This window comes from Dermacentor variabilis, chromosome 1 (assembly GCF_050947875.1).
Source record: "Dermacentor variabilis isolate Ectoservices chromosome 1, ASM5094787v1, whole genome shotgun sequence".
Taxonomy (NCBI): Eukaryota; Metazoa; Arthropoda; class Arachnida; order Ixodida; family Ixodidae; genus Dermacentor; species Dermacentor variabilis.
Window position 1 is genome coordinate 136,948,594 of NC_134568.1, and position 14,743 is coordinate 136,963,336.

The 14,743-nt window shown below is 44.8% G+C and overlaps 1 protein-coding gene across 5 annotated transcripts in view; it reads right to left on the reverse strand.

Moving 5' to 3' along the window:
* LOC142585079 (uncharacterized) overlaps positions 1-14,743 on the reverse strand; it is a 185,401-nt gene that overhangs the window by 134,152 nt on the left and 36,506 nt on the right. The gene's annotated exons all lie outside the window — the stretch shown is intronic.

The window sequence follows — 14,743 nt, forward strand, 5'->3', positions numbered from 1 at the left end:
AACTTAAAAAATGTGATAGTAGGCTCATAGAAGACTGCATAGCTAAATGCGTGCTGAAGGTCGTGACATTCTTGCTTTTTTTTTCCGCAACACAAATTTTTTGGAGTGCCATATTTTATGTTACCTTCACATCAAGCACGCTTTCAGGGGAGACGAATAGCCATATCGTAAACTTACAAAGGGTCAAGATAAGAAAGCAAGAATGTCATGACCTGCAGCTGCAGCTGCAGCTGCAAAAAACGGAGCCAAAATATGTTAAACGGTAACGAAGAAATCAGCTCCAGAAACTGAGCTGAAAGGCAGAAAAACAGTTTTGAGAAAACGGCTCTCAAAGTTTCACCTTCTCTTCAGTTCTCTAAAAGGCACCAAATTTGTAGGCTTTGGGGTGTTTTGTGATGTGGGGTTTCTTGTACATGTGGCCTCTGATCTGGTGTACTTTCCCCCCCCCCCTTTTCTTTTTATAGGGCATTCTTTGCTGCTTTTGCTCCAAGTGAAGTGCAGAACTTTGTGTGGGCATGAACATAGTTCCAGTGTACATTCAGGCAGCCTGTACCCGCCGGCTGCGCGACTGATAGCAATCTTCAATACAATCAGCATTTTTTTTTTTTTTTTGTAGAATTGACCATGTTACTGAATGAAGGCTCTTAGTGTCAGCAGCCTGCCAAGTCATCTTTACATGACAATGGCTGTAGAACTTAGGATCAGAGAGCCAGTGATGTGCAGCTGCTAGGCGCTTTCCAGAATTGTACTTTTGTATGATGCCCCAATCACTTCTGCAGCCAGGTGTCTGTGCCAGCCCAAGGGGCCTAGTGAACAGAGCTCATGATGGGGTTCTCTTTATGAAGGGGTGGTATGACAGATATTGCTGCAAGCTATCGTGACAATAGAGTGACCGCGCAATATGCTTGGTTGTGGGTCCTAGATGACGCACGAAATGCCTAGCCACAGATACAAGAGCCAATGCGCCATGTGCTTAGTCGCGCAGTTTGAGGTGCCGACGCACGAAGTACCTAGCCGCACAGTCCGACGTGCCAACGCGCGAAATTCCTAGCCACGGGCTCGAGCAGTCGACACTCGATGCACATACCGTATTTACACGATTGTAAGTCGACCCCTTTTTTAAAATTTGAAAGTCTGAAGTTGGGGGGTCGACTTTCAATCGAAACCAAAACATGGCCCCGCCAAAAAAAGCCATACCAACGAGAGCTACAACATAGTTACAATTTTATGTTTGCTCCATAGCCCTACGCGTATTTTTTAGCTATCCCGCGTGTTTGTTCGCTTTTCGCAAGGGTTTTTCAACATTTCTGAGAGGCTTACAGTGCATGCAACACTCATGGGGGGGGGGAGGTGTCGATAGTCGATGAAAGCGCCGCTGTTCCCATTTGCGGCGGCACCCTCAGAACGGCGGCGCTTGCGGGGAGTATCGGTAGTTCATGGAAGAGCAGACACCGCTCGCGGGTTTCTCTTTCTCTGTTTAAAGGCATTGGTATTGGTGTGACGCGTTCCACTTGACTGCCGGCTACGTGCTACTTCTATGCTTCCCCAGTCGTCATGAGGGCTCCTGGCCCACTAATCTTTCGGCACTCGTTCACAGCAGCGTTCAAGAGGGCTGCCATCCTTTACGCCGAAGAAACAAACCACTGCGCAGCGGGCCGCAATTTCGATGTTTCTAAACGGGTGGTGCGAGAGTGGCGACTGCAGCGAAGCGAAATTTTCACCTGTGTGACGGCAAGTGAGAAATTTCCCACGTGCCGAAGTATGGACGCTTTCCGGAGCTGTAGGCTAAGCTTGCGGCGTACGTCGCTGAAATGCATGATCGGTCCCTGCCAGTGAAGTGCGACGTGGTCATGAAATAAGCAGAACGGCGGAGCAGAACCTTAATTTTAAGGTTCTGCTCTGCCGTGAGTACGGGCGGCTGGCGGCAGAAGACTGCGAAATTACGCCAACCGAACCTGTCAAAAGAGCCTCCCTGATGGCTGCGTGTGGTTGGGTGCATTTGGCGTGGGCTGCTGTTCTGCAAGATGTTCTGGTGCGGTCGTTTGCCAAATTTGAAATTTCGCTGGACCACGATGCGCTGTGGGACCGCAGCAACGATGACGATGGCAGCACTAGTGAAGACGAGTAGTCCAATGACCATGTCAGCTACTAATAAATTTTCGTTATCGAATGCGCCCCCCCCCCCCCCATCAAGCGATATAGGGGGGTCGACTTACATTCGAGTCGACTTACAGTCGTGTAAATACGGTATTCGCGCAGTCGGAGGCACCGATGCACAAAATGCTTAGGTGAGGGTCCGAGAAGCCTGCGTGCGATGTGCATGATTGCCGAGTAGGAGACTCCCTATGCGCGAAATGTTTAGCTGCATGCCCTAGCATTGTATGCGCGATGTGCTTCGTCACGAATTCGGAAACACAGAGTGCTGAAAAGCTTAGCCGCGAGCCTGAAACGTCCACGAGCATAGGGTTCAGACATGCTACTGCGATGTCCGCGTAGCGCCCGTTTTGACACGTCGAGATTACGGCGAGTGGAGACGTCCATACTCGCGAGGTGCAAAGAGCTGAGCAGACGACGCGAGCGCCGGACCAATGGCGAACCGCACTGGAGTCACGTAGCGGGCGCGGCCAATCGCAGACTCCAGCATGACCTTCAATCATTTGCTTTTTGTGCGCTTGTTGCTGTATGAAGGAGATCGCTGAAGTGGCAAATTTGAAGACTGAGAAATGTGCTTTCCAACGAGACCAAGATGGCGGCGCTCGGTCACGCCGTTCCGGAGATATTGTGGCTTGAAAAACTGTGTTCTTTCTTGATTTCCACAAGATTTTTCGCCACCTTGGCTGATAAAACGAATTTTTTAGAGCGCTTCTAAGTCATTTACAGTGATGATATTTGGGTATCGGATAGAAAAAAAGTTATAGAAACTGAAAATGTGGTTTTCAAGAAATGGATTTTTTGGCAATTTTTCGCAATGCGAAAGCCGCGTCCCCCCTTAAGCATTTATGCATGTTGTGATGAAACAAGCAAAGCAATACGAAACGTACACACACATCAGCTATGACAGCAAGATTACAAAAGTGACTAACACACCATTTACAAAGTTCCATTCTTTAGCTTATCAGCACTTTATGAGGTGTCAGTGTAGGTAGGGCTTTTATAGGATCTCTGCAGGCGAGCTTTTGATACCAAATACTTGATTCCCCCCTCTGCCACAGATGCTCTCACAAAAAGTGGCAATATAATCCCCATTCAGCTTTAAAAGAAATCATTTTTATTGTACCTTAAAAAGCCCCTCACCATATCTGGCCATTTTGAGCTGACAAGCGCAAAGAATACATTGCACAATAATGATCGTGTCTGCAAAGCATTACATCACTACACGCCGGGGAGGATCTGAAATTTCAAACCGAACATCATTTATAGTTCTCCTCGCGCCCGCCATGCTCCAAGCCGGACGGTGACATAATTGTGCCCCTACGCCTACGCAGTCGTGTACAGAATTACACTTTCGTCACACAGTGAGCAAAATGTTTGTTCCAAATATTTGTACAATATAGAATATTCGAATAACTAAGAATACAAATATAGTAGAACCCACTTATAACAATACCAGTTTTAACATTATAACTGTTATAGTGAGAAGCTGCTGCACCAACATTTGTATGTTCAGTGGCAGGAATGCTCACAGCCATTTTGGAGCAATTTCTGGAATGAGTAAAATTCTTTTGAAACAGTTTGGCGCGGAAAAAAAATTGCATTTTGGAGTAACTTGGAGCAGGCCAATTTGAATTTTGGTAGAATAATAGAACAATGAAAATGGCACCGCACAACACCAGCACTATACAGTCGCCGACCGATTTTCCGGACTCCAAAAATTCGGACATGCCCGATTATTCGGTCAGCTTCGCGGCACCGCCATTCTCCCCATAGACCATAATGTATAACAACTGCCGAAAGTTCGGACACCTTGCAACCTCTCGTCTGATTTTTCAGACACTCCTTGAGCCAACTGAATCGAGGGAATCATCCACCGACTCTGACCGGCGCATAGTTCGGCTTGCTGAACGCCATTTTTGTTTTAAATGGAGCCTCCTTGCTGCCCCACGAAGTGGCGCTACTGGAAATCCCCGCTCATAATCATCATTTCTGCCTGGTTTGATAGAGTGGCCGTACAGCAGTTCCGGTTTCAGCTTAGCAAGCCATGTCAAGACAATCCAGCAGCTGATTTGTTTGTTTCGTGCATGACGCTGCGAGCAGGCCACCAGGCCACGTTTTTCGTTTGTGCGACTGGTGTCGGCACGGTGGCCTTTGCTTCGTGTGCTGTGTCGAGGTTTCCGTGAACCAACGCGGCATATGGAAAAATCGCATTAAGTATCAATGGCGCCGACAGTGCCCGCGCAGACTGCACTGGGGAATGCCGGCAAGCGGGTGCCGGAAGGCCTAGGATTTGTCACCTTCCGATGTGCTCCCTACTGATGCGGAAAATATTCTGCCGAGACCTGCGCAGTGGTTGCATTGCGATTCCGGACACCGTCTCATTTGACAGTTTCACAGGTGCTGACACTGCTGTACTGACATACGCAGAACTCGACGACGGCGAGATCATTCGTCAGGTTTCTGTTGCACCGCCGGACGATGACTCCGAGGCGGAAGATGACGCACCATGTGTTATGCCGTCGCATGCGGAGCGTGCACAAGCAGTGACTGCTTTCAGCCGCCTATAGTGACCGTACGACCCTCTCCAAGATTCAGGCTTATCTGATTGCGCGTAAACGAAACAGCATGCAACGGCGCACTCACGATTTCTTCAAGCCTACTGCCGGGCCTGAATAAATGCATGGAAATAAAGGATTTCATTTTTTTTTTCTTAATCTGCTTTTTCGGACACCTGTTTATTCGAACATTTCCGCAGTCCCCGTGAGGTCCGAATAAACGGTCGGCGACTGTACTGCAATTGCATTATTCTCTCCCTACCATGAGGAAAATGGGTGTTTTGTGCAGGTTACGCCAGCTTTTTATGTTCCTGAATATTTTAAACATATAAACAAAAAGAAGGATGACTGCACTTTTCATGCGTAGATGTCATTAACAAGATAAATGTCATCAAAAAGATATAAATTCCCAGAATCAAAACTGTAGGATAACATTGAACAAGGTTTGTTAAGACAAGCTTGCATCAAATAAAAAAAATATGTAACAAAAGCTATGATGTACAAAATGTATTGCAGTCAACTAGGCACTATTTCTGGAAAAATCAATTTCTCATTGAATAAGTATTCAACTACAAAAATTTAACTGCAAGCACTAGTTGGGCGTGCCGGGCTGCGGCCATCCCAGGCACCATCCCAAGACTCACAGATGCTCAATGCATCGATAAAGACAGCCACAGACGCAGCGGAACAGCAAGTTCCGCAATCTTTCGAAGCACAGGCGCCACTCCCAGAGATGACCATTTTTGCTTCCTGCTTTGATGATCACGCGACTTCGGAGCACGTTCAAAAATCACCGCCTGTTGAGAGAAAGCCGCACTGCTTAGAAAACAAAAACATAGTTCTCCTTTACGTCCGATGGCGAAGTGAGTCCATGAGTGCCGTGGAAGGTCTCGAAAGTGGCATTTCAAACCATCGTTAGCAGGCTAACGATGCCAACGAGTGTGGCATGAAAAGAGTAAAGCTCAACTTTGAAGTAGAATACCCCGATACTGAAACTATCTAGTACATGCGTATTTTGGTAATAAAGCCGATAGATTTTTAATTTGTGTTAGTGTTCATTTCCCAACAGTGTGGGTGAAGTGCCTGGAATTGCACTTCAACAGAGCATCTGAAGAAGCGAAAGTTATGAACTATGGTGTTTATTGTTACGATAGTAATTTATGGACATTCTAGGTGCATTTCTGCCATCACTGTGGTGTTTTGTATAAAGTCCAAGGGTGGTAACATCGTCCCTGCACGCCCTATGCTGTATATGCAAGTGAAATCGTGCGAGAGTGACCGAAAGATGGCGGCTCAATCTCGCGCACGCAAGGCATCAGGGGAAGGGGAGGAGGGGGCATTCTACTCCGTTGGCTCGTGTGTATGGCACAGCCACACAAGCTCCATCTTGAAAGCAATCTGCGAGCGGGACAGAGTGCATACGTTGAGTGCAGACAGCTTCAAGTGAGCTGCGTTTTCGTTGCTTAGTTGACGTTGAAATGAGAGGCAGCACCAACGTCACTTCACTGGCTGCTGACGCCACGCTTGCTCACCCCAGTGTTTTGTTGACAGCGAGTATGCGCGATCATCGAGCAAAACATGTTCACATTCTCTTCAGCATGCGTGACAACATGCTTGTTAATTTAGGAAGCGAATGTTCACAAGTTTATACGGCTGATAAAACAACTATCCTTACTTTGTATAGTTGTCTGCTAATTTGCTATCGCAATTGATACTTTGCCTTTCGGGCGAATCTGCTATTTTTTTTTTACGCAATTTCTACATAACAAAATAGGGTGATTCCAAAGCACCTGATGTTTAAATTTCTGGTATAATGAAACTATTCCAGTCTGCTTTATTCAAAGTCTGTCATTAGCCCTTTGTGATAGGTCAAAATGGCTCAGGCATCACCCATATGGGCATAAAAACAGATTGGAATAGCTTTATGCTATACTGGCCTTGGGACAGCGATGCCCCCCAGCTGAACCCACTGCAGTGCACACCTCCCTAATAACTAGTTCCCTCGACACACCATCAGCCTACTTTTTGCTGTTTTGAACATCGGCTATTGAGCAACGAAAAGCTCAAACGTATTCTAATACGGCCGCCCTTGCCATTCAAACAGCAGTGACAATATTGTGGCAAACTGCAGAAGGTGGCGTCACATGGTATGCGGCTGCATTCTTTTTCGAAAAATGAATCCACTCACTATTCGTGGCCACTCCCGGAGCACACATGCCGAAGCAATTACGGTGCAGCATGGCACAATTTCAGTAAATTTTCTGTGCTTGGCAGAGCATGGCACGAAAATTTGCATTTCTATCAAAATGGCACGATTGGCAGGATTCCCACCCCTGTACGTTTTCTACGGTGAAATAAGACCCTTACTACAAGCCCCTATGCCACGTTATCGATTATAATGATGGTTTGGCTGCTAGGTGTCCATACCAAAAATTAATTAAAAGCGAAATCTCAGCAAAAGAAAAAATATGTTGAGCCGCTGCACAATTACCCGCCTCCCAAACGGTCTCCGCATGCTCAATTTGCAGCCATCTTCCATCACCCGTCCTCCGCTCCAACCATGAATGGGCTGCGCCCATAGTTCTCTGCCGCACAACCACCCTCCTTAACATGGACTGTGTTAAATACATTGTTCTGCTCCCAGATTGCTGACTGGACCCTCATTCTGCGCAGCTCTGCTTCCTCGTGATCGTCTTTGTTGGTTGTGTCGGAGTCGTTAGCGGCCACATGGCGTTACTCAGCCTCGTTTGAGTCGCCACCAAAACGAAAGATGGCTGATCCACCACACTGGTCAAAAATGCATGATGCTGCCAGTAAAAAGAAAGTGGACTGCTATAAATTTCGAAATGAAGTGCTTTTAAAAAATGAGGTGACCATTGCAAACAAGCTTGCATCAGATAGTGACAGTGGGCCTTTTTGAGTATGCAGTCCCGGACTGTCCACAAAGTCTGTGGCTTCCCGTCTGATTAGCCCTGATAGAACAGCACATCAGTCACGTGATCATGTGTCGGGGACTGCCCAAGCTTTTATTCGATAGCACCGTGACTGAAAGCCACTCTTCTCACAGCCGTCGTCTGCTTAGCTACTCGTGGATAGCTCTCTACCCAGTGAATTCATTAGCGTTGCCTTCGACGTGGGGCAGTCTCAAGAGGCCACATCACAGACACAACCTTAAACCTTGCATAGTGGAACTACAGCCTTAGCAAATACAATGTGTTCACACAGCAAAGTTTATGTCGCGCTCTTGCTCTTCATGCCCCTTCACCACTGTATTTAGGATGGCTCATTGCCAGCGAAATAAAGCGAAATTTCCACACGGACATAAGCAAAAAGTGTGGTCGTGCCACACTGCTGTTCATGCAGAAAGCATCCTTGCCGATGTCCTGAAAGCTCGTGGAGGCCGTCTACTAATTGATGCGTGTCTAGGACAGAGCACGTGTACACAGTCTACTAATTTTGCACGTCAATAAGCAAAGGCTCGAGCTTGGCAGCGAAAGAAATCAACACATCACAATCAATCGGTGAAGATCCGATATTATACCACGCAGCTACCGACGTGAAATAGCCACATGCAATATATGCTTCCTTGCACACCAGTTTCACTCCCATGAAAAGCGAGATCTACCTGTTCACTACGCATATAGCAATGAGCATGATAGAATGTGCTAAACACACCAAGAAAAACAAGCATGTACGCGTGACCGCCGAGATTCTCTCCTAAGGGGGGAATCTGCGCGACTCTGCGCGTGAACACTTTTAAGGCGAAAGCCTTTAATGGCTCATGCTTGCTGCTACGGGGGCGTCCGTTCGCACAACATGTCACACTCCGCTAGGGGGCGCTTGCGACGTCATCGGAGTGGCGCGCGTACTGCACATGCGCCCGGTAGATGGCGCCAACCTCACGCTCCAATACGGCGTCGGCAGACACTCCTCGCCAGCCGAGCGAGTCGGATTTCTCCGAAGCGCGTTCCCGTTTCTCCAGCAACCAAGTGCACTTGCGCTGCCGAACAAAAGCGCAAGTCACAGCAGGCTCAGCAACAATATTCGAGTGAAAAGGAACAGCGTCTTCCAGTCTTCCAACACAAGGTTGAAAGAAAATAAATGGATGAGACTGAAGCGACTCATCTAGTCTCCTGGGACGGAGGCTAAAGAGGTAGAACGCAAGCGAAAACGCCTTCGAACAAGCTCCAGCAACAGCAACAACAAGGCACTTCAAGTGGGGAATGCCAGATCCCAGATTCTCCCAACACCAGTGCCAAACACTGTCGAATGATTCTACTAGGCGACTTCAACCAAGACGCCAGGAGTAAGCATGACTTCATTCAAGGAATGCGAGACTCCCTAGCGCTAAAGCTAGTGACGCCAAGAGAGAAGGCTACAACCCAACACGGCAGCTGTCTAGACTTACGTCTTCGAACATAAGCCACCACAGGAGATTTAGAGCACATTTTGTGTCACTTCATAAATCATAAGGCAACCATAATGGACATAGATCCAGAAAAGCATCAAAGCTTCACCGGTTACGAGCATCAAGACATCTTTCACGGCGACAACTGATGCTCAGACAGGATACATAGAACAAATGCCAGTCGAATCAGCCAAAAGAACAAGTACTACTCGAATCAGGCAATAAATTATTTAATGAACATCACAGTGCATTTCAAATAAACAGCAGTTCAGACGAAGAGGGGTCATAGAAAGGCTTCCGCCTACCGCAGTTTAGCTAAGCAAAGTGCCCTACATCTTTTTTATTTTCGATCGATTTTGATGAAACTTGCAGAGTTTATGTATCTCAATAAGCTAGTTTTAAATGTACATCACGTTTTCTTCCAGAGTGAATAACTTTCCAGAAATTGAAGAAAGTCAGCTTCATTCCATGATTTGCTTGGAGGTAGGCTATCTACCAAACTACATATGGCATAATAAATATTGACGAACAACTAACAAAGAGTGCAAATAAGCAAGTGTGGTGTACTAACCCGATTTTATATCAAATGAGAGCATTGCAAACTTCAGTGAGAGAAATCCATCTAACTGCCAAGAAAAACATTTTTTTTTTCTAATAAATGCAACGTTATTTCGTAAATTTGCACTCTAAACACCTTTGCCTTTCTGAAAAAAAATAATAGTGATAGCACAAGTAGAAGCAGAGAAAATGCACCTCCAATACGGCATCATCATCAAAATTATGGTGCTCTTATCCACTTCCTCTTCAGTCACGACAGCAGTGTTCAATTCTTCAGCGAGTGTAACCGGCTTGTGGATATGCGTAATCTGGCCAAGCAGTTGAGGTGCTGACGTTCAGCAGCGAGCTACCGAGCGTCCTGTACCAACTGCAATGACGGAATCACTTTCGGAAGTTTATTGCATCTTCCGTGTTTCCGCCCATAACGATTCATGGAATGAAACTGTCGAACTTCCAGCACATCCAGCGTAGCAGTCTAAGACAAAATGGCGGCTGTTTTCGTCGTATTGTAAATCATAATGTACCAATAAAGTTTGAACATGTTTTTATTGTTCCTATAAGGGAGGACATAAGTTGTTGAGATAACAGTTATTTCTTGATCAAATCTGATAAAACTGCCTATGCTCATTCAGTGTTTCTTCATATTTACTTTAAATATCTAATTATATTTTGCATATACATACATAGTATGCTGTCCAGATGATAATTACCTTCTATTGTTTGTTGAAACAATTAAAATTTACCTTCTAAAGGGCAAGCTGCAACCAACAGTGGAACAGTTCCAGCGTTGCATGAGGATAGCAACGCTGGAAACGAATTCGAAATTTAACTATTCTCATTTTATAGCCCACTGAAGTTCTGTGTTCACAGTATCAAAAATAAGAGCAAATGTAAATGTAAATAAAAAAATTTGGAGCTGAAAATAAAAAATCTGCTCTCAGTGTTGCTTTCTCAAAACATTTAGCTTTAGCTGTCCTAGATCCAAAAATGTGAATACAGCAAGCAAACAAAGTGACCAAAAACCATGTTTTGAGAAAAATGAGAAAAAAGAAATTTTGCTCAGTGCAATTCCGAGGCATTGCTATTTACATATTTGCATTCAGAAACGACTCTTAAGGCTCGTAGTAATCTGCTTGCAGCACTTCCAGCTTAACGCTAATCATATATGGGCATGTTCAGATAAGAACGGTAATCGAGGTCCCATGACCATTTTTTGTTTTCATTAAAATTTTTATGTGATGGGTAAATGATGCACACAAAGGAATGAACCTTAGTTTTGCAAGAAACTGTATTATTAATTTTTGATCAAAATTTTTTTATGCACCGAGAAATGGTCTAATATTTTTAAAGAATCAATTACATACCAACGTAACTTAGGACAATAAATTAGAGAATACAAAAAACGTTCGACCGCCACCAGCCAGTTCTTGAGACATCAGGTGAAATAGCGAATTCCCATTTTGACGCATTAAGAATGCCGCTAACAAGCGAGTAGAAGCTCTACAAACATTGAGGATGGTTCGGATATTGTGGTAAATAAAATGTAACCAAGTGCAGTGAGTGCTCAAACAAATTTCTGACAGTTACTATTTCTAAGAGAAAGTAATAAGCAACTCTAGATAAAACATGAACTCAGTGTAGTATTCATTTTCATACTTTAAAACAATAAATTGCAACACTTTTTGTGCTTTATAATTATCGAGTATTGAGGATTATTCAGACAAATTTTAGTGAAATTCGATGTATTTTTAAATCCAAGTCAAAGTTACCACTTTTTTGAAGTTTTTGAACTTCGGCCAATTTTGAGACCATATTGAAAAATATCTGTCAAGTGTAGAGCTACAAAACTTGCCTAAAGTGAGTAGTAGCAGCTGGAAAATACCGAGAAAAAGATTCAGTTTGGAGATCTTTACGCATCTTGCCCTGAATCTGCCCTGAAAAGTGCCTTTTTTTGAACTGCGTAACTCCGGAAGCAAGTTTGCTATTTTTTATTTAGAAGATTGACACAGCAAGAAAATGTTTTTTTATTTGTTCGTATAGTGCAAGTTGCAAAGTGGTAACGAAAAAATAATTATGTGCAGAAAAAATTTACTGTGCATGCAGTGAGGCTCCAAACTTCCAACTTTGCCAATAGCATGGCGTTATTACGGTTACGTGCCTAAGTCAGCGAATGGAATTGCGCATGGGGTCTACTTTTTTGCTGGCTTTTTCTTCATAGCCATTCAGAGCAAAGAGTAGCGGTGGCGCGAAAACTAAACGAGAAGAGATGCCCTTTCAAACAAGACAAAGATGGCTGCAATCGGAAACGTAGAACGGCAACAGAGCGTCACGTAGAACGCCTTTTCTTGTGTTTGACAGCAAAAATTCAGCTTGCCGACGCGATATAAAATGCCACTAAGACCAAAATATTGGCCTTAAAATTTTTGAGATAATGCATCAGATACTGTAGAATCAAAAAATAATTTTTTCAAAGAAGTGATTTTTCCACCATTTTTTCGGCCTCTAAGACCCATACAGCTCCTTCCAGGCTACCCTGGAGACTGGACTTCTGTATTTTTTTAAGATATCTGGATGAAATCCGGATATCCGGGGTACGTTTACACCACAAAACTATAAGGAGCTGCAAATTTTCGTAAAAATTTGTTTATTAGTTCCAAAGTTATTGAGGTCTAACAAGGTGGTTCATGTATATGCCTGAGGAAGAGCCTGGAGAAATCCCAGGACACCGTAGAAAGCTGAAATTCACTGTGATGACCACTGACAGATATCCCAGAGGGCTACAATATCATTTTCTTTAATTTCCCCTCCAAAAAATTTTAACAGAACTTTGAATTTGATGTAGCCATAATAAACACATTCATCAAAAATTATTTGCTCATTATAAATTAACTGCACCAGCTTTTTCAAAAAAAAGAAAGAAGCTTGTTACACCCTGGCAAAGTCATTCAGGAACAGAAAAAAAAAAACGGCACACAAATCTGACGAGCGGTTCTTGAGATATCGCCTTCGCCAACACCTTTTCTAGCGGAAAAATCCATTCTGAGAAAGCAGGCCACATGTTGAACACGTTTTTATTAGAAGGCTCCTGCGGAACTTATCATTAGCTTTTGCGGCTCCAGGCACACTCAATGTGTCATATTCTCGACTGGCGACAGCCGACAACACAGTTCCACCGCTGCAACAGTCTACACAATCAGCACTCGCTGTAGAAGATCGGAAGCTCAATGCACGCTTCCGCGCACCGAACATCTGCACTGTCTTGAACTTTGTTGGCGGCATTGCATGCAACAAAGAACTAGCAAAAAAAAAAAAAGAGCTGAGAAAATAATCTAAAAGATAGCGCAAGGCAATGCGCAGCTCGCAAACAGACGCCTCTTGAGGCGGACGGAGCAAGGGGGCAACAGCTATGCGAGCGCAGCGGGTGCAGCATCAAAGGGAGTAGCTGTCGTCGCTAGCCACGCAGCAGTCAATGGCAGGCGCGCTTTAGCTCACGGGAGTTGAACACGTTGCTCCGGCCAATCAGTGCTCCGCATCACATCGCAGGAAAACACCTATATTGCCTCAACTGCGCCGACGATGCCATTTTGCAAGGCGGCAAAACAGAGACAAAGAATTCACGGTCAGAACGACGCCAAGATGGCGCAGGCAGGGCGCATGGGCCGGGAATAGCGCACACGAACTGACTTTATTTCGGCATTTGCGAGTGTTTTGTGGCCTCAAAAACAGTGTTATCTTTTACTTTGCGGTTGAATTAGATGCTGATAATTACAGAAGAGGTAGTTTATGACACATACAACTTAAAAATATTGTTTTTCAAAAATTGACTTCGTCGCGATTTTTTGGTTTTCAAGGGCCGCGTCCCCCCCCTTAAGGGGAGACGCTCCTCAGAAACCTTTCTTTTTAAATATTATTGCTAGGCAAATGAAAATTGTACCACTTATATAGCTTGATATCCTCATTACAAATCTGTTTTTAGTTTTAGGATAGCTCAATGCTTTCATGTCCTAAGTGCCATGCATAAGTGAGAAACAGTGCATGTTTGTGCAGCTACTGGACCTAGCAGTTGGCATGATATAGCAGTGCAAGATGGCATTTCTTGTCCCCAACACTCCAGTGAGTGCTAATAACCAAGATAATGCAATTCCCTTGACAGGCAACCTTTTGAGAGAATTTCATATCTGATGCTTCGTTTTCAGTGACTGGTACCCAAGGGTATTGAACATTTCCATTCTTAAAAATAAACTGGTTGCACTAAAACCTAGATAAGTGCATTCTACACATCTTAAAGATGATGCACACCAAATTTGGTCTTGATTGGACCACAATAAGTACATCAAATGTCGTGCACAAAAGCCATGTTTGGCCAAAAATATGAAGCTGAGAAAAACACGATTGAAAGTTATAAAAGTTATTTGTGTTGTAGTGATGAAATCTATATAAAAATTGCACATAATGCAGGCCAGGGTATCTAGATCCAGTGCACTACTTTAGAATTCACCTGCACCATATGTTGTTCTCTCATAGAGTCTTCGTGAGCACCATGCTGACCCACTTCCTGTGCTGTTACTTTCCGAGCCAACTCCAAGTTCAGCCACTGCTTTTGTAGCAGCAAGGTGCACTTTTTGTTATGGCGGTGAACGATTTATGGTGCATCGGTTTTGGTAAACCAAGAACTGCACAAAATCGGACGAGTTGATTGTGCCCAGCTCTAAATGCGCGCGCCGCAACCACTGCCTTCATATTCACGGCGAAACTCTCTCTTGGGCTGGCCGAAGGGCGCGCTCCACCGTTAGCGTCGTCTACCGGAGATGCACGCCGCGACGAATACGTTGAAGATATAACGGACGTGGTACACGTTGCATTGTTGCAACACAACCCCAAAAACGACGCGAGTCGTTTTCGTTTTTCGGCCAACACACGGATAAAAAGGTCGCGCCGTCCGCACGCCGGACATGCCGCGGCACTCACGTTCCGGATGCCGATCTCGCAGATAAAGGTGCATGCCGTCTCCTCGCAGCTCCTGTCTTGATTGTCGAAGATTATCTCATTTTTCTCCGATGCGCTGACG